General features: G+C 50.0%; 1 protein-coding gene across 11 annotated transcripts in view; it reads right to left on the bottom strand.

Moving 5' to 3' along the window:
• The window catches only part of TNS3 (tensin 3), a 313618-nt gene that overhangs the window by 166333 nt on the left and 126512 nt on the right, over positions 1 to 20773 (bottom strand). The window contains exon 1 of one of the 11 annotated variants that reach the window (XM_010341383.3): positions 7782 to 8310. The exons of the other annotated variants lie outside the window; for them this stretch is intronic. The gene's annotated coding sequence lies outside the window, so the exon portion shown is untranslated. Of the gene's footprint in view, positions 1 to 7781; positions 8311 to 20773 lie in introns of those variants that run through there. 11 annotated transcript variants of the gene reach the window in all.

Below are 20773 nucleotides of genomic sequence, written 5' to 3'. Positions count from 1 at the left end.
CCCCTGTGTGTGCACCACAATGCATTTCATCACCGAAGGATGACTGAGAAACTAACTTGCTGTAGGTTTATTAAACCTGGCTCCTGAGAAACCACAAAGGCTAACTTCGTACAAGAGGTTTGGAAAACTCTCTCTGCTTGCAGCCACCAGTCCTGCCAATCTATGTTGCAAACTCACTCTCTCTAGGTGTTCTGAAAAGAGAGCTGCCAGCTCACGGCCTCAGAAGCCTTCCCAAGCTATGCTTTCCTCATGGACCCATCGCCGACGGCAATCAAATCCAAGTCCTTCGAGATTAGAGTTCCCATGAGATAGAAACACAAGCTGCTTCTTTTGTTCTGTCTGTTTTCCAGGGTGAAAAAAAAAACACCCAGGCAGCAAATCCTCCCACCCAGCCTCTGCCCAGCCCACGCCTCCTTCACCTGTGTCCCTGTTGGCGTACACTTACCATAGCCTTCAACTCCCAACAGTGCTAAGGGCAAGAAGGGGAAAGGGATAAGGCCCAGGCAGAATCTGCGGTTAAGGTGAAACCTGAAAAAAGGAAACCTGAAAAGACCACCCCGTTCCTGGCTGCCTTTTTTTTTTTTTTTTAAATCAAGCTCTCACTTTGTTGCCCAGGAGTCGCAAAGTGGCGTGACCATGGCTCCCTGCAGCCTCTTCTCAATGACCTCTCAGGCTCAGATGATCCTCCCAAGTAGCTGGGACTAGGTGTGTGCCACCACATCTGGCTAATTTTTTTTTTTTTTTTTTTCTAGAGACAGGATCTCGCCATGTTGCCCAGGCTGGTCTTCAACTCCTGGGCTCAAGTGACCCACCAGCCTCGGACTCCCAGCGTGCTGGGATCACAGGCCTGAGCCTCTGTGCCCAGCCAAGCTGCTCTTTTTTTTTTTTTTTTGAGACAGAGTCTCTGGAGTGCAGTGGTGCGATCTTGGCTCACAGCAACTTCTGCCTCCCGGGTTCAAGCAATTCTCCTGCCTCAGCCTCCCAAGTAGCTGGGACTACAGGCACATGCCACCATGCGCAGTTAATTTTTGTATTTTTTAGTAGAGATGGGGTTTCACCATGTTGGCCAGGATGGTCTCCATCTCTTGACCTCATGATCCACCTGTCTCGGCCTCCCAAAGTGCTGGGATTACAGGCAGGAGCCACTGCGCCAGGTCCAGGCTACTCTTTAGAAGCATTTTCCTTCTACAGGTCTTGCAGCTCATCCTGGCCACGTGACAAAGTGGCCCTGTGGGCTCAATGAAGTCACTAACCTCCCTTTCTCTTCTGGTAAAATGACAGGTGCAGATCGAACACTTGGAAGCCATCCCAGCCTTGGACTCCCTGAGTCAGAAATTGAGGAGAAGCATTCCTCGGGTAAAGAATTAGATGCACTGTCTGGAGGGTCACTCTTGGTCCACATGTTTGTTTGTTTGGTTTGTCTGTTTTGAGATGGAGCTTTGCTCTGTCACCCAGGCTGGAGTGCGGTGGTGTGATCTCGGCTCACTGCAACCTCCAACTCCTGGGTTCAAGTGATTCTCCTGCCTCAGCCTCTGGAATAGCTGGGATTACAGGCATGCACCACCACACCCAACTAATTTTTGCATTTTTAGTAGAGACAGGGTTTCACCATGTTGGACAGGCTGGTCTCGAACTACTGACGGCAAGGGATCCGCCCACCTTGGCCTCCCAACCACATACTTTTTGAAATTATTAATGGTCATTTCTTTTGCTAAGAAGGTTATTGTTTTATTACTTAAAACAAACATAGCAATAGCAATTTTGCAGCTGTGGGATAGGAAACCATATGGCTAGAGAGAGAGACAGAGAGAGAGAAGAGAAAGGGAGAGAGAGAAGAGAGAGAGAGAGATAGGACAATGACTTCCTGTTGCCCAGGAGATTTGGGGTCAAGACACACTTCGTAGTATCGATGCAGACTGCTATGCACTTCCTAGTGTGTTGCACACAGCAGGCAAGAGCTGGCTAAGTGTCAGGAAGGCAAACACAGCCATTCTGGGAGAAAGCAAACCAGCCTCATGGCAAAGCACACAGGTTCCACATCAGCCTGTCTGGGTCCAAGTTCAGGGTCCACCACTTGGCACCTGCTGTCTTGGAAAAGGTTCTCCACTCGCCTTAGCCTCATCTTCCTCCTCTTTCCAGGACTGAGCTCCTGTCCCGACCTCACCTTGGGGTTAGCTATCCATGCATGGCATGCTAGGGCAAATCTGCTTTTCACAGTGAGCCTCCAGCACGTGGTCCCGCAGTGACCCGGCAGTCCTTTGTCACGCAGTGACCCTTCTGCAGGGCACCATCCTGCAGTGCACTATCCTAGCACATCCTCTTATGCCTTCTCCCTAAAGACCCCACCCTAAAACACATCACCCCACCCCACCACGCGCCATTCGCCAAGAGCAGCAGGCAGCTCGAGAACACGTGGTGACGCTTGCTCTAGTATCCCTCTGAGAATCGCACTTTCCACTGTGAACTGAACTGTGGCTCCTTGCTTAGGAGGGCAGGCGCAATCAGAAGGAAGACCTGAGCTTCAGAGAGTCTCTCTGCACATCTGGGAGCAGACCCGGGGAAAAGCCAAGCACATCCAGCTAATAAAGGCAGAGAGGACAGCAGAAGGTCAGGGCCCTGGCAGGAGGAGGGGAGGCCGGGGACTGCTGGGACTGAAAGGGCCACTGGAGGTTCCCCAAGGCTACCGCCAAAGCACATTTCCAGAGCAGCCAGCCCTGGAGCTGCTCTCTAGGTTGTCACATCAGCACCATGGCCACCACCTGGCCAGGAGTAAGCACACTCACCACAACAGCCAGCAGCCTGCTCTGCACTCACCCACCTGCAGGTGAGGGGAAGCAGTCAGGGCCATGCCAGCTTGCTGGATGTTCCCCTCCATAAGTGAGGATCTGGGAGCCCCTACCTGACAAGCAGCTTCATTTTGAGACAAGCTTGTAATCAAGGAGAGCCAACTCTAGGGGGAATTTGGTTCTTTTTTTTTTTTTTTTTTTTTTTTTGAGACAAAGTCTCACTCTGCCACCCAGCTCACTGCAACCACCACTTCCTGGGTTCAAGTGATTCTCCTACCTCAGTCTCCCGAGTAGCTGAGATTACAGGCGCCCACCATCTCACCTGGCTAATTTTTATATTTTTAGTAGAGATGGGGTTTCACCATGTTGGTCAAGCTGGTCTCAAACTCCTGACCTCACTGGCCTCCCAGTGCTGGAATTACAGGCATGAGCCACTATGCCCAGCCAGAATTTGGTTCTTTTTTAACCTATGTCCTTTGACTGCTTGTTTCCAAACCTCACAGTATAGTAGTGAAATCTGGTATCAGGCAGACCTGGGTATGTGTCCCACCACCGGCCAGCTTCGGAACCTTGTGCAGGGCATTCGTGAGCCTCAGTGAGTACATCTGCTGAATGGGACAATGATGTCTCCCTTGCGAGGCTGTTCATAGAATAAAGACAAAAATACCCAATGCCTGCCTGAGAGTAACGATCCAGCCTTGCTCGCTGCAGATTATCCCTGGGCTTTGCACTATATGTTGCCGATGCATCCAGAAACTCTCAGAATCCCCCCTGCCCAGGGAAGTCACCGCGCAGAGTTCAGTACCGTGCACCAGGCATGGGTGCATATCCCGCAGGTGGAAGGCAGTCTGAAGAGAAGAGCTCACCTTCACAGTATCCTGTGCCCACCTAAGTACTGAAAACAGTAATGCATATTCTTCAAGTCCTTTCTCCCGTAGCAAACCAAGCCTATGCTGTGCAATTCATGCTAATGCGGCATTTCACATGGAGCATCCTTCACTGATGTCCCCTTGCCACGGGTGAAAGGCAAGTCCTCGGCCTGGTCCTCAGAGCCCTGGGTGAGACAGCCCCTGCCTCCTCAAGTCACCCTCACTCCCTGTCCCTACCTTACCCGCTCTGCTTCCTCCTGCCCCAGGGTCTTTGCACATACCACATACAGTCTAGAATGCTCCCCATTTGTGTAACCCAGCTTTACCTGGTTAACGCCTGTGATTTCTCAAGTGCGTGGCTCAGATTGCAGCTCCTGAGCAAAGCAGCATCTGATCCCCCTGTACCTCACCTGAGTCAGAGTCAGGGCATCATCATTAATAATAATATGTTCCTTTCTACCTTGGTGTCTTTTTTTTTTTTTTTTTTGGAGACACGGTCTCACTCTGTCACCCAGGCTGGCGTGCAGTGGCATAATCTTGGCTCACTTCAACCTCCACATCCTAGGTTCAGGTGATTCTCCTGGCTTGGCCTCCCAAATAGGTGGGATTACAGGCGTCCACCACCACATCCAGCTATTTTTTGTATTTTTAGTAGAGAAGGGGTTTCAGGATGTTGGCCAGGCTGGTCTTAAACTCCTAATCTCAGGTGACCCGTCCACCTCAGCCTCCCAAAGTGTTGGGATTACAGGTGGTGAGCCACGGCGCCTGGCCCTGGTCTTCTTTACTGTGCTGACGGCAACTGCAAGAAAACGACCAACTATGAATTCTTGTCTGAGCTCCACAGCCCCGTCCCACGCAGGCCCGGCAGAGGCTCTGGCGGTCCAGCTCCCAGAGGCGTCTCTAGCCCCTCAGACCGCACCCTGCCCACAGCAGCCACCTAGCACAGCAGTCTGCAGAATGAAGAAAGGAAGACATAACCCACTAACTCCAAAGTGGCTGCAGAGTCATCTGGCCATCTGAAGAGGCAGGAGGATTCAACAGACAGCTAGTTAGCTTTAGTTGTGAATTGACAAAAATAAATGTACCCCATCCACTTTCACAGACTTGCTTAAAAGAAGAGTAAGATGAAAAGCAGTGACATCTGCTCCTTCACAAGGTTATAACATGAAATAAATGAGGCCTATTTAGGAAGACGGTGCCCACAGAAGAGCAATGTGGTTAAGTATCAGCTTGAGAGAGCTCGATAAAGGCTCCTAGTGTGGCCTGGATAGATGTAACTGTAAACTATGGATTTTTCTCATCCACTGAGCTGAACTCAGTATCCTGTACCCACCTAAGTACTGAAAACAGCAATGCATATTCTTCAAGTCCTTTCTCCTGTAATTCCCAAGACTACCCTTTAAGAAGCAGTCTCATTAGCATCTCTGCCTCCCAAGGAGCAGAGGTGACCATCCCTCTTCCCAGGGGCGCCCTGTCCACCAGCAGAAAGCAGACCTCCACTCTCTGCCAGGCCTCTAGCGACAGCCCAGGTTGGCCAAAGAAGCAGTGACTAGCACCGACCCTTGCTGCTGCTTATCCAGGGGCTAACAAAGGTGCAGGGAGGGCAGTGCCAGGATCCCTGAGCCAGGGTAGGTTAAATATGGCACCCCGCTTCTTGCCTCTCCTTGTCCTCACTGGCTTTTGGTGAAAAGGAAAGAAAGAGAGCCCTTTTATGGATGTTGTGTTAGAAATCCCAGCAAGGGCCAGGCACGGTGGCTCACGCCTGTAATCCCAGCACTTTGGGAAGCCAAGGCGAGTGGATCACCAGGAGACTGAGACCACCCTGGCCAACATGGTGAAACCCCATCTCTACTAAAAATATAAAAATTAGTCAGGCGTGGTGGCAGGTACCTGTAATTCCAACTACTTGGGAGGATGGGGCAGGAGAATCACTTGGACCCAGGAGACAAAGGTTGCAGTGAGCTGAGATGACACCACTGCACTTCAGCCTGGGTGACAGAGTGAGACTCTGTGTCAAAAAAAAAAAAAAAAAATCCCAGCAAGGCCAAAGCCTGCAGTGAGCATACCAGCTTCCCTGGGTGTCCCCAGGGCCTGTGCACTGTTCCTAGCTGCCTGACCAGCCCTGAAAACTAGCACTGCAAACAACTCTGTAAAAAGGAGCAAAGGGCCAGGAGCAGTGGCTCATGCCTGTAATCCCAACACTTTAGGAGGCAGAGGCAGGCGGATCACTTGAGACCAGGAGTTTGAGACCAGCCCGGCCAACATGGTGAAATCGCATCTCTACTAAAAACACAAAACAATTAGCCAGGCGTGGTGGCGTGTGTCTGTAGTCCCAGCTGCTGGGGAGGCTGAGGCAGGAGAATTGCTTGAACCCAGGAGGCAGAGGTTGCAGTGAGCCAAGATGGTGCCACTGCATTCCAGTCTGGGCAACAGAGCAAGACTCTGTCTCAAATACATACATACATACATACATACATACATACATACATACATACATAAAAAGAAACAAAAGCCTTTTAAACGGAACTAATCTGCAAGGAGGCAGGACTATGCAGGGCCTGGTGAGGCAAGACACAGATCATAGCTGCCCGGCTATGTGTGGGGTAGGGACAATTAAATGGGTTGGCTGCACATTCTGTTTTTGCCCACCAGGCAAATGGAGAAGAAGTAAATGTAAAATCGTCCTCAAAGGCAACAACCTGAGCAGCATTCAGCTGGCAAATTTAAAGGTATTCATTTGTTCATCTTTCATTGATTCTTCCACCACCCAGCACATACGATTCGGGGGTTCGGTGCACACTCTTTGGAATACAAATGTCTGGGTAAATGGTCGACTCTACTGTTCGCATAAGCTGTCCGACCTTGGAAATGTACTTGCCCTCTATGTGACTCGGTTACCTCACCTGGAAAAGGGAGATAAAAACAGCATTCTTGGCAGTATTAAATATGGAAACATACACATAGAGCTTAGAACAGTGCCTGGGACCGGGCGCGGGGGCTCACACCTGTAATCCCAGCACTTTGGGAGGCCGAGGCGGGTGGATCACCTGAGGTCAGGAGTTCAAAACCAGCCTGGCCAATGTAGTGAAATCCTGCCTCTACTAAAAATACAAAAATTAGCTGGGCATGGTGGCGGGCACCTGTAATCCCAGCTACTAGGGCGGCTGAGGCAGGAGAATCCCTTTAACCCAGGAGGTGGAGTTTGCAGTGAGACAAGAGATCACGCCACAGGAATCCAGCCTGGGTGACAAGAGTGAGATTCTGTCTCCAAAACAAACCAGTGCCTGCCAGTAGTAAGCGCCGAATAAATATTAGCTACTTATTCTATCATCATATTTCTGTGTCAGGCTTGTGTGAGGCCCTGGAAATACATTTTATCCACAAGTTATGGGGGTTCCCCATAGGCCCCAAAACCAGCTTTGACCAAAATGCCCATTTAACAGTAGGAAAAACAAGGCTCAAAGAGGGTAAGTGATTTTCCCAAAGCCACACACCACTGATGGACACGTTTTTCCCTTCCAGAGCAAGAATACCAGGAACCAATTCATTATCGGGATTGCCCAACTTGAATTTCTGCTTAACACTTAAGCACCAATCATTAGGAACTGCCAGATAAAATACACCCCACGGAGGTTGGGAAACTAAAATACAGTCATCTTGTCATTTTGCCGTCATGTTCAACTATGAGAAACAACAGACTGAGATTATATCTCTATTTATTTGTAACCAAATAGTCACAGGATCCTGCCTCCCAGGCCGGGAGCTCGGGCTGGTTTGGAACCATATGGAAGGGAGCAGCTCTCAGAAAGACCAGCAGCAGAGAGGGGTAAGCAATGGTCGAGGAAGACACAGTGACGAGAACATTTCCAAAGAAGTTGGAAGATCCCCTCTGCTCTTCCCACAAATAAATTTCCCATGAAAAAGCAGGCGGGGCGGACAGTCCTCAGGACCCCAGGTCCACCGAATGAATACCTGCAGCACTGAGGTGAAAGGGGAAATACAAGTTGGAATGCCCCTTCACTGCAAAGCAGCCAGTACCGGAGCCCACAGAAGAGGGCGGCCAGGGACAGAAAGTGCCCAGCACCAGCCCGGCTGAGAGGCGGCACGTGGGGAGTTGGGAACTTACTGCGCTGGGCCTGGGCCGGGGCCACCGGCCAGGGCTGCTTCTCCCTTCCAGAAGCAGCTCCTCCTATGTTTGGCTCCTTCCCCTGCTTTGGTCAGGTACACCCTTCTTCATGCTAATGTCTCAGCAGCTCTGGGCATAAAGGAGGTCCAGCAGGTGGAAGAGCCCCTGTGAGTGTGGGAGTCCCCAGGACCACAGCCAGGAGGCAAGCGGGGTGCGCCCAGCCTCACGGTGAGCACGCAGGCACGGAGCTCACAGGACAATGTCTGCCCCGGGCTGAGGGCCAGCCTACCAAGGGCCTGTGGGACAGGAACAAGAACAGCGCTCTCCAGGAGAGCCTGCTGACCAGGAAGCTGAGCAGCTGTGCCTTCCTGGGGACCAGCCTCTAGGGAGAACCGCCCCCAAAGGGGTGCAGACATGGAGGGCACAGAATTGGCTTCTCAAAAGGTCCCCCAGGAAAAACAAAACCTCCTTCGAGTTGCTGGGTGGGCAGGCTCCTCACCTCTGTTTCCGAGATAAAAGATGCTTGATGCCCACCAGCCTTCCTCCCTCCCTTTCCTTCCTCTCCCCACCCCCACCCTCTCCTCTGCCACTTCCTTCCTTAGTTCATTTTTGCTCTACTTCGTTCCAAATAGGATTTGAGATGACTCATCAAATGAATTCGACATGATCACATAAACTTTTTAAAATAAAAACCAAACCAAGAAACGGGCACAAAAGCAGGGTTAAAGACACGATGGCCGAGCCAGAGAGAAGGAAAGGTATGCAGTGAAACCTCTGCTCCGGTTCTGAGTTACAAAAACGGGAGACGGAGGCTGGATACGTGGCAGATCTTGGTGACACCGGGACTTCAAAGGCCCCCGACCTGCCCAAGGTGGGTTTCATTCTTCACTTAGCACTCAGAGCCGAGAGGAAGGGCAGCCAGCCCAGCTACATCATGTCCCCAGCTGTCAGACCCGCCCGGGGCAGCTGTTTAAACAGATCTCACTGATCTCATGACTACACAGTCAGTCACGTCCCTTAAACTGACAGGGACACTGGTGCATGCTTTTTTATGATGGTATTTTACATGCGCTTACATTCTTTTATTTTTATCAATTATTTCATGCCGAAAACATTTCTTCACATAGAAAAGTGGAGCAGAGGGAGGGGAGGTGGGGGGGACTCACTGGGCCCCCAGCATAACCCTATCAGTGGGCAGGGTGGTCTGGGGGGTGCCCGTTCCACTGGAAACTACGGGGTATCTCCTTCCAGGCTGAACACAAAGTTGGGGGGACAGTTTATAACCAGCCGGGGGTGCATGCTCAGACCCGGCTCAGCTCCACAGGGCAGCCTGTGCTTCTTCCCACCTGCCCACCATTTGGCAGGGGCAGACAGAGCAGTGACGGCAGGGGTTCAAAATAGGACCACCTGTCCCTGTACTGGCCACAGTCATCAGACCCGGAGACACTAAACAGGACTTGAACTCCTCTGAGCGTCAGTTTCCACCTCCACAAGACAAGCTGACGCCACCACCACCAGCCTCCCAGGATCTCCATGGGGACTAAGAAGAAGCCGAAAGGCACCAAGAGCAAGCCAGCAACCCTCATCATCAGCCCTGGGGGAGAGTGGAGGTTGCATTTTTCATTTCCAGTCCAACTCGTGCATTTTACAATGGAGGAAAGGCCATGGGGAGGGGCCTGCTCTGGGGGGCAACAGCTGGGCAGGGTGTGCTGCCCTGAGGACAGGCCAGTTTATTCCTTACTTCATGGTGACAGAAAACAGGGCGAGCCCTGAAGAGCCAGCTCTCCCAAAGCACCCTCAACAGGAGTGTCCTCAAATGCAGGCAACGGCCACCCAGGCAGAGCCAGCAAGGGACTCCCACCCATAGGTGAGCAAGTCAGCAAGGGCTGCCTGGGAGGGAACCGCCTTCTCTAGGAGGTGGCAACATTGTTAATGAGCCCGTGTTAATGTCAATCATCTTGGGAGTCTGAAAGTGCCCTGCAACAGGTGGGCGGTGGGGGTGGGGGTGGTTATACGTGCTGAGTCCACTCTGCAGGGTGCACTGTAGGGCCACATTCTGTCCTGTTAGCTGTCCCACCCACACTCGCCCAGACTCTCCTGCAGAGAGCCTGGAAACCAGCCCCTCAGGGCAGAGCACAGGCATCCCATGGACAGTCCCACTGAACTCCTAGCATACAGACACCTGGTCCTGTCCACATGGCATGTTGGGGCTGGGAGTGAGGGGGCCAGACCCACAGATGCTGGCCATCATGGGCCACAGACATAGGCTCGTGGCCCTGCAGCCAGCTGGTTCCATAGCTCAGCATTTACAAGGCTGAGGGAAGGGTCTGAGGCACCCCAGCCCGGCCGGCTCTGATGGTCATGGGGGGCTGTCCAGAGAATGCTGAGAGGATGACCCCAACTCAGGCCAGGATCACATCTGCCTCCACTCCCAGAGGGGCACAGTAGGGCTTTTGCTTTAGAATGAACAGTGAATGAACTGCACCAACAGTGACAAAGCAGCCTTAACCCGTACCTTAGCCTGGAATCATCAGATTCACATGGACGACCTGGGAAAGGACAAGCAGAAAGGGCTCCGAGCAGCGCTGCTTCCCTTTCATACCCAGGACTGCAAACAAGCATTTGCAGGAGGGCTAGCCCACTTCAGGCACGGCAGGGAGCATGCAAGTGTGACAGAGAGGAAAGACCAGGATGGACTGAAAACTGGATGGATGAGAATCCTGTCCTGGAGGTGCCGGCCAAGTGCACATTTAAAACCTCATAAAGGAGAGAGAAGGCAGTGCTGGAGGTGGCAGTGATGGGCGGCAGCACCTGGAAGAGAAAGAGCTCATCTCCAGCTCTAGAAACCGAGGCCGCTTCGTGGATCCGCTGGGGCAGCTCTCGGGATAGGCCAGGAGGGCTGGAAATCATGTGATACAAAGTGGGCGCTCGGGGCAGAGGACGGGCAGGAGGCGAGCATTCCTTCAGAGGGCAGAGTCCGGGCAGAGCAATGAAGGAGGCAACTGTGTGTGGTGAGTGGGCAGCCAGGAGTGACCCGTGCCACGTTTACAGGATGCAGGAAAAGAGGCACAAGCCAGGGCTCACGGAGCCCAAACTCCAGGTGATGAATTCATGTTGGTGCAAGTCATCCTTCCGAAGTTTCTTCATGTGGGAGTGACACAATTCCAATTGTTTTTAATAGGGTTCAGTGGTAGCAGCAGCAAGATTAATTTAAGGGGCACTGGGCAGTGGACCAGGTAGGTAGAAATGTCAGGCCCAAGAGCAGGCACCTGCTGACCTGGGCCTCATCTGTTAGTGGCATCAGGAGCGGCTCCAGCAGGCTCCGGGAGCCCAGGGTGCAATTCCCAGACATCAGGTAGGAGGCTGAAATCAGCAATGGAGGGAGTGTTTATATCAAGGAAATCAGCAAACGCTGCCGACCAAGCTTTATCTGGAAAGTCTCTGTTAAGCCTTCACCAGCATCCCCCTGATATTGGTCCTCTGGAAGCCTCAGATTCCCCACCTGGGGAATGTGAGTGGAAATGGCACATAATGCAGAGTTCTAGGAAGATCAAGTGAGATAAGCAAGCAAAGTGCCTAATACTGTGCCTAGAACACCACACATGCTCAGCGAGTGCCGGCTTGTGATAGTATGTTACATTATTACCATAGGGGCAGTCAGCCGAGGCCAGGAGGGCATCCCTTCAGAATGCGAGGAGTAGGGAGACAAACTCAACAGCCCTGAAGCTGATGAGGTAGACGATGCTGAGACAACAACAGGGAACGTGCAAGGACCAGCACGTACAGGTGCAAGCCTGGGCAGCACACGCACAGCACAGCCCACGAGACATTCGCTGCCCCTCGCTCCCCTCGGCCAACCCCCTGCACATCTGGAGCTCCAAGAGTGAGAACTATTCGGGCAACGGTGGGTCCTCAGTTCCTCAAGGACCCTTTCAGCTCTTCCTCCTTTGAAAGCCCTTTCAAAGGTTAGGAGTATCAGAGAATGACATTAATGAGACTGTCTTCCAAGGACTCCAATTGTGTCAGGCTCTGTTACCACTTCTGAAACCCAAGCTATCAAAAATCCATCACCACCATGGTTTCCCGCCACTCAAGCACCCAGAATGCTCCCTATTTCCATAGAACTCCGAATCAGTCCCCTCCCACGACTGCACACTGTGGTGCCCTCCACCCATCTGCCATCGCCCGTCCTTTCTGCAGAGGCGGAGTGTATTTACAGTTCAAGGACCATGGGAAAGGACTTGGAGGCAGGGAGCCCAGCTCGAATCCTAGCTCTGCCCTGCAGACTGGGTACTGTGGGCAGTCAGTGAGCCCTGTCCCATCAGTGTCCTCATCTGTAAAAATGGGGACAATGACAGGGACCCAGAGCTGTCCTGGGGTGCCCGCTGCACCTGCTCCTAGCAGCCCACAAGCAGAAGCTTGTCCCCTGAAACATCCTATTGGTTTTCCCAAGTAGTACTTGCTTTTGTGCCTGGGGAGCCTGGAATGTGACTCTTGTCCTCTGAAAGAGCCTATCAGGAGACTCGGAGAAAAGCGCACAGTATGAGACACCAAAGAAAAGGAAGCATGTCGGCTCAGACCAACCCTAAAACCTATTCAGACAATGTGTCTCATTCCAAAATCATGTCAAGATGTCACATACATGACGTTTACACTGCATAGCAACACAGGCGATCTTACCCCATTCCTCACTGAAATGCTTCCCTTGTACAGGTATGGAAATAATGTCCTTGGCATCTGACCTGTCCGAGGGCATCTGCTTAGTCAGCAGAAGCCACATGTGCCCAGGATCAGTGCCCTAGGCCAGGGCCCACGGCTCCTCCCCACTCCCACGCACACGCCGTGGGACAGTCACCTGAGGCTCTGCCAAAGAGCAGCTTCACTAGCTGAGCACAGGGCATCCACTTCCCTTTTAAGTACGGGGACAGATGTGTCCTCTAACCTCTGAGGCTTCCATCTTGAAGTGCCTCATGAGTCAGAGGCTCATGTTTAGAAAGGCTGTGCCTCCTGGATGCCCCAACCTTTTTTTCCCCCTCCTTTTTATCTCAGGGAGATCAGATGTTCTGTACAAATGGGATTTGAAAATGATAATAAATTAGAATGTAATATAAAACGAGATGAAATAACATCCGTCTGTGCTGGGATGAGCTGTGAAAAACGGGGTTGCTCAAGCCATCTCCTGTGAGCAGAAGCCGACCACAGACAAAGTCTTCTGCATGAGGAGCAGGCAGTCCCCTGCTCCACCGTCCCTTCCTGCAGGTGCAGGCTTGCAGCTCAGGAGTTAAACCCCAGGCATGCAGGCTCCAGATGCCCGTGGCTCAGTGCCCTTGGGAAGCTAGCTCTGAGAACCTGCTTTTTAAATAATGAGTACCACTTACTTTCATTTTTATGATAAAAGTTACTTTGTTATAGAAAATTCAGAAAGTAGATATATACAAAAAGAAGCAGACAGAATCTGCCTCTCCCTCCCTCCCATACCCCAAGATAACAACACTAGCCAAATAGGATGGACTCCTACTGACTTCTTCCACCCACACTTATTTAAATGCCAAATGGCACTCTATGTCCATATCACTGTATTTTCTTCTGCACTGCAGTTCTTAACAGCGTCATAGTAACCAGTTGCCGGGCAGGAACATAATCTCCTGTTAACAGCATGTTTTTTGGTCTCCAATTTTCCACTCTCACGAATGATGCTATGAGACACGAATGATGCTATGAGAAACATTCTATAGTTTAAAATGTTAACATCCTCAGTGGCTGCCTCGGGATAAACACCCAGAGAGGCAATGTGCTTTGGGGTCCACATCACTAGGACTTCCTTTAGAAAGTTCTGTGACTTCCAGGACCACATGCATCACCCCAGAGAAGAGGAAACACACAAAACGTGAAACCCATTTCATCTTTTTCTATTTACGCATATTTTATCCCCTTTCCAAAAAAAGAAGGGTCTTGAAGTGTCTGGATGTGTTATGAAACCAATGTCCCAGAGAACAGAGCAGAGGAGAAGGCAGCACCTCCAACCCTCTCTGCAAGCACCCCCGTACCATCCCAGGTCAGACTCAGGTCCCAGGTGGACTATGCCACTACAGCGTCCTAGAATGTACACTCCCCTGCAAAAGAGCCACAGCAGACCTCCACATCCCCACACAGGCCCAGTGCCTGGCGCATCAGAGGTCCCCAGGACATAAATATTTATAAACTAAATGATGAATGAGGGAGAGGCAGGGCAGTGGAAGGGAAGACACATCTATTCCATAATCAAGACCATAACGTCAAGGTTATGATTTATTAGGCACTCTATCTGCCAAAGGCAGCACCATCCTCCTCCCCACTGGAGACCAGGTACCATCTGTTAATAGCTGAGATGCATTCCCACAAACATCCATATGTTGAAGTCCTAGTGCCCAGGACCTGCGAGGGTGACAGTTTGAAAGCAGGGTCTTTAAAGAAGTGATTAAGTTAAAATGACACCCATTAGGGTGGCCCTAATCCAATATGAGTGGTGTCTTTATAGGAAGAGATTAGGACACAGACACACACAGAAGGATGGTCATGTGAGAATGCAGGGAGAAAACAGCCACCTACAAGCCAGTAAGAAAGGCCTCGGGAGAATCCAACCCTGCGGACACCCTGATCTCAGCCTTCCAGCCTCCAGGACCGAGAACCACCTGCTGCTGTAGCCGCCCAGCGGTGGTGCCTTGTCTTGCAGCCTGAGCTGACTAAATGCCATCTCAAAGCTCTGAGATGCCTGGTGATGTCTGGGAAACACTGCTGTCAGGAGCACCCTTGGCTCCCGGGATGGGCAGATGGCCTAGGCATGCCCACCCACTGCCCGGCGTTCCCCTCACTTCACCCTCTCCTGGCAGGAAGCCAAGTAGAACGTGAACAGCGGCAACAGAGCAGGAAGTGGCATTAGGTGTGGGGCCGGAATGTTGCTTCCTCCTCCTGAATGTATGTTCAATAAAAGGGAGAGGCAGTGGGAGAAAAGTAAAACCGGTTAATGTAATTAGGGAGATGGGACAATTTGATGGGCATGCCAAAATACTGAAGGAGGAGGAACAGCAGGAACATTGAGACACAAGATGCCCAACTACTTCCAGCCCTTCCTCCACCTAGTAACTTCCAATAAAGCTGAACGAGGATGTCCTCTAAACCAGAGAGGTTTTAGGTGCATCATATAACTTAATATCACAGACCTACAGATGCCTCCATGAGAAAATTATTTTATTGAACAATTAACTTCAAAATTTATTTTCCAGCTCTTAGTATGTATCCAGTCTCACCGGAAATGCTGGAGTTGAAAAAAAAAAATGGGAAAGAGCATATTCCCACCTCCGGGAAGCTTACAGTGAGATGAGGGGACACAGGTGGGCACTGAGTGCTATATGTCGAGGAATGAGTCCACTGGAAGCTGAGCAGACTGGGCGAAGCCACATTCACCGTGAGTCTTTTCTGCTTACTGGTTGGAATGAAGCTGTGTCTCCCCCTCCAAGAACCACATGAATGAAGTCACTCCAAAACCACCTCTACAGGCTTCCCACCAACCATGAATCTGCTGTCTCCGTGTTCATTCCGTGAGACAATATGGAATGCATGGCCTGAGCCAGCCAGCTGGGCTCCACAATGCAACACTGGAGAACTGGCTGTCCCTGCTCCCACTGAAGGGCTCGGTCAGCCAAGACTCTAACAGTGTAAAAGCGGGAACTAGATGAAGATTGAAGGGGCGCAGGCCCTTCCTCACCGCCCCTGTTCAGGAACATCATTATTACCACTGAGGAGCCAGGCTCTGCATGTCCACTGCATGCCTAGAGCCACGAGGCTGGGCTCTGCAATCCTGCACTGTTTCTTCTGTCAACTTAAAAGCTCACCAAACAAGCGCTGTGTCTGCTTCCGACCCTGCAAATCCCAGTTGTGCCGGTTATTGTAATTGCGGAGTTTAATAAGATACTGCAGAAACCAATGACGTGAGCATAAAAAAAAGGATTTGTTACTGCTGAGAACACCGAGGTTTTTGAGAGCCTTGTGCGAGGCAGTCACCAAGGCTCACCAAGTTTCTGCAAGGCAGCTGGGGCAGAGTCCAGAGGCTTTCTGTGCTCTGATTATTCATAAGTATGTTTAACTTTCTTACACTCTGAGGGACCCCAAATGGGAAATTTCAATGGCTCATTGTGGATGTACATGATGTAAAAACAGGACAGGGAACCCCAGACCCTGGAGAGAACCCAAAGACAGGGTAGGATGGTGTGTCAAAGACAGGTGGCTACTTTCCGCTGTTTTCAGACACAATGGAATGCTAAAGTGAAAAGTTCAGGGTTCCACAAGTTAACTGATATTTCAGTTCAATAATCACCTGCACATTCTGAACCCTTTAAATGACAGGTTCTGCCTGGATGTGAAGGGAAATGCATAGCAAGTGACATGCAAGCAGCGATCACCCTCCTCATTGCCCCTGTGTTAATACCAATAGCAATCATTGTCACAGCAGGTTATTGGGTTATTCCACATCCACTCTCTTCCCAACACAATGCAACATGATTTGCCTGTATTCTCGCTCCATCCTTACGGCAGCCTGCTGAGCAAGGGACCCTGATCATCACCACTTTCAAAGAGGCATAAGCCACTGCACCTGGCCAAGGTTACGTGTTGATGAAAATTCTGTGACTAGAGCTTGCAGGACCCCTAACCCTGTATTTCTCCTAGAGACAGAAGCTCAGTATTGGCTAAATCAGTGCTGGCAGCGACTTTATTGAACACAACTATCTCCAATAATGAGAACCAACTGTAATTGATTAGGCATTGACTAGGGTCCGTAGTAACACAGCCCCATTGTGAGGCTGTTACTTCATCTAATTCAAACCCAGGGCCAGGCTTAGCCACCTGAGGCCAGTGCAGTGCGGGGAGCGCTAGGGCACAGGTCAGGTCTGCCTTAGCTTTCACTCCACCATGAGGGACCATCGACTTTCCTACCTCCCTAGAACTCCAGAGCCCAGACTAGTTAGCCCTCTGCCCCGAATCCTTCGCACTTGCCTCTCTTCTCCCTGCCTCTCTGGTATGCAGGAGAATTGCCTGTCATAGGTTCACAGAAGGCAGCCAGAAAGTGGGCTGGGATCTGTTCTCTCAGTGAAGTCAGGGAAAAAAATCATTAAGTGACAACCTGACAATGGTGCTGACCTAATAAGGACCCCTAATCAATACCTAATCAATTACAATTGATTCTCATTATTGGAGGTAGTCATGTTCTAGAAAGTCACTGCCAACACTGATTTGACCAACACTAAGCTTCTGTCTCTAGGAGAAATACAGGGTTCGGGTCCTGCGAGCTGTTATCACAGCACTTTCATTAACCCATAAACACGTAACCTCGTCCGCGTGCCCTGGCTCACACCTGTAATCTCCGCACTTTGGGAGGCTAAGGCCGGGGGGATCACCTGAGGTCAGGAATTTGAGACCAGCCTGGCCAACATGGTGAAACCGCGTCCTTACCAAAAATGTAAAACGTAGCCAGGAGTGGTGGTGCATGCCTGTAGTCCTAGCTACTCAGGAGGCTGAGGCATGAGAATCACTTGAACCCTGGAGGCAGAGGTTTCAGTGAACTGAGATTATGCCACAGCACTCCAGCCTGAGACAGAGAGAGACCCTGTCTCAAAAAAAATAATAATAAAATAAAATAAATATATATATATATTTAATATATATATGCATGTAGGTAGGTATAATTTTATATGTGTGTTTCAAGACACATAATTTAATAAATATTGTGGATTCATTAATGTGAAACTCTCAGCCATTGGTGCTGCAACTCACACCTGAAGGAAGCCTGTCTAACACTTGTGCCTTCTCCATCAGGCATAGCACAGCCTTCTTGTGCATAGAAACACTGGACATCACTTCAGCATTGTACTTGGATTTTAAACAGCCAAATCAACAGAAGCACAAATACGGGGGAAATGCAGCACTAAACAGACTGTGGAAAGGACACCTGTCCGCGGTATGAACTGAAAGAAGGAAGAGCTGTGCTTTGTTAGTCGCAGGTGGGAACATGCAGGTGGGCAACCCGAATTTTAAGACATTCCGCTATGGCTTCAGATGGCCACAAAACGGTCCTTGGTAGTAATTTTGAGGTTACAAGTAAACTGTATCCAGCAGGCTAATTTGCAAATATGGAATCCACAAATCATGAAAATCAACTGTAATTTAATCTTTACCTTTGTAGATTTAAAATTGGTAGAAACTTGCCAGTTTCTATTTCTAACCTCCCCACTTAATACCCCTGTCATTCTAACATTATTAAAAGGGCCATAATCACAGCCTAGTCCACCCATAACTTTTATCTACCTGACTCTAATTCTTTATTCCTAGGATGCCTCATGCTGCTGCAGACAGCAAAGCTTTGGAGGAATCCTTGCTCCTGACAGGGACACTCCATGGTGGCAAGTTCATGCTGCGGACGCCTTCTTTTAAGACATGCACTTTAGCCGGGTACGGTGGCTCACACCTGTAATCCCAGCACTTTGGGAGACAGAGGCAGGTGGATCACAAGGTCAGGAGTTCAAGACCATCCTGGTCAACATGGTGAAACCACATATCTACTAAAAATACAAAAATTAGCTGGGAGTCTTGGCATGTGCCTGTAATCCCAACTACTCAGGAGGCTGGGGCAAGAGAATCACTTGAACCCAGGAGTGAGAGGTTGCAATGAGCCGAGATAGTGCCACTGCACTCTAGCCTGGCAACAGAGCAAGACTCTGTCTCAAAATATATATATATATATATATATATATATATATATATATATATGCACTTTTTTTCTTCCAGATTTATGTTCCCTACCTGAGGATCTCTATTGATCTGGCAATGCCTTGCACTGAGAAGCTTAAAGCATTTTCTAGGCAAACACATTGAGGAAACTGACATTAGAATATTTTCTGGAGCACGTACCACAGAAGCCAGTAGTCATCTGCCCAGGACTGAAAGGAAAAAGGCATAGGGAGAGTTTCTCGAGTGGAAGGAAATCAGAAACATCAGGTCACCCAAACCCCACAGGCTGCCGAGTTCTCAGTAACCCCATGCCCCCAGCACCCTCAGCACCCCCAGGATTGTTCCAGATGGCCCCGGGTGGCAGCCCCACCTCAGCAAATCCCCGCCTAGAACTGGCTGAACAAACTTCAGCTTGCATCAGAACCGGTACATTAGGAAAGAGATTTTGGCGCCCTAAGCTAGAATTTCTGATTCAACAGGTCTGAGTGGGGATAAAGAGTTTGTATTTCTTTCTTTCTTTCTTTCTTTTGAGATGGAGTTTCGCTCTTGTTGCCCAGGCTGGAGTGCAATGGTGAGATCTCGGATCACCGCAACCTCTGCCTCCCAGGTTCAAGAGATTCTCCTGCCTCAGCCTCCCAAGTAGCTGGGATTACAGGTGCCTGCCACCACACCTGGCTAATTTTGTATTTTTGGTAGAGACGGGGTTTCACCATGTTGGTCAGGCTGGTCTCGAACTCCCGACCTCAGGTGATTTGCCTGCCTCCGCCTCCCAAAGTGTTGGGATTACAGGCATGAGCCACTGCACCTGGCCAAGAGTTTGTATTTCTAAGTTCCTAGGTTTATACTGATGCTGCTGGTCTTAGATGACACTCCGAGATTCACTGACCCAAAATATTTGTGCATCAGTGTGGTTTATACTAACAACCTTGTCACAACGTACAACACGGACTTCATTACTCCATCCTCTGCAGTCATTTGCACTCAGTCTCCCAATCACCCTAAGAATGAACACCGCAACATAACGTCCAGCCTCTGTGTAAACGGCAGCAATGACGGGGAGCTCAGGACTTCACACAAGTCCGAGTCCATGTTTAACTCATCCTAAGTTTCCAAACTGCTTCACTCTATCGAGTCACAATCTGTGCTCACTGACGGCCTGGGCCTTGAACCTATTTCCTTCCATGCACAAGTTCTCTCAAGGCTGATCTCCCTGGAGAGAGCTGTATGATTTCCCCAGGGGGGGAAAAAAAAAGTAAAAATGCACCTGGCTAGTGTGAAACAACCCTTTACTCAGAATGATTTATTTAAAGGCTTTATGAAGCAAACGTTGCTATTTTAGAAAGCAGCCTGTGAACTCCGTGCCATGTGTTGACAAACTCAGTGGGTTTTCAGTGAAACATTTCATGAAATAAGACACATTGTAGCGCTGCTGAGGGGCTATCGCCCAGTTGCCAACAGCTCAATGCCACACTGGGACTTGTGGGAAAGTCTTAAGCCATTATGTCATGGAAAATACCTGTGCAAGGGTGGGGAAGGACAGTGGCTTGGGAAATGATGGTGTGTCATTTGATTAAAAATAATAACGAGCCAGCCTGAGCTCTGTGCCTGAACACATCATCTGCACCCTGCACAATACCCCTGTGAAGCAGAGACACATGGACGGGAGCCCCAGGTCCCAGCAGTTGGTTTCCAGTCACCAACCTGTCCCCAGATGAACGGCATCGCTGCACCGACACCCCCCAACTTTGCCATTTTAAAGCTTACCCTAGACATCACATCACTTCATCCATAAATGTCTCAGTACGTATCTTTAAAAATCAAAAACATTTTAAAACACAGACCAAACTACCAGTATTGTGAAGGATAATTCCATAAAATATCTAATTCATGTTCAGATTTCTCTGTCCCAAGTGTTTTGGGGTTTTTCTGGTTCTATTTTTACAGCCTAAGTTACAGTTTGAATTGGGATCTGAATAAAGTCTTACAATGTTTATTTAATATGTGGCTTCAGTTCCTGTTTCTTTCTTCTTTCTACTTTTTTTTTTTTTTTTTTTTAGTTTCGCCCAGACTAGAGTGCAGTGGTGCAATCTTGGCTTACTGCAACCTCTGCCTCCCAGGTTCAAGCGATTCTCCTCAGCTTCCCAAGTAGTTGGGATTACAGGCACCCACCACCACGACTGGGTTAATTTCGGTATTTTTAGTAGAGATGGGTTTCACCATGTTGGCCACGC

Source organism: Saimiri boliviensis, chromosome 10 (genome assembly GCF_048565385.1).
Source record: "Saimiri boliviensis isolate mSaiBol1 chromosome 10, mSaiBol1.pri, whole genome shotgun sequence".
NCBI classification, from domain to species: Eukaryota; Metazoa; Chordata; class Mammalia; order Primates; family Cebidae; genus Saimiri; species Saimiri boliviensis.
This window is presented reverse-complemented; position numbering and strand designations above follow the sequence as displayed.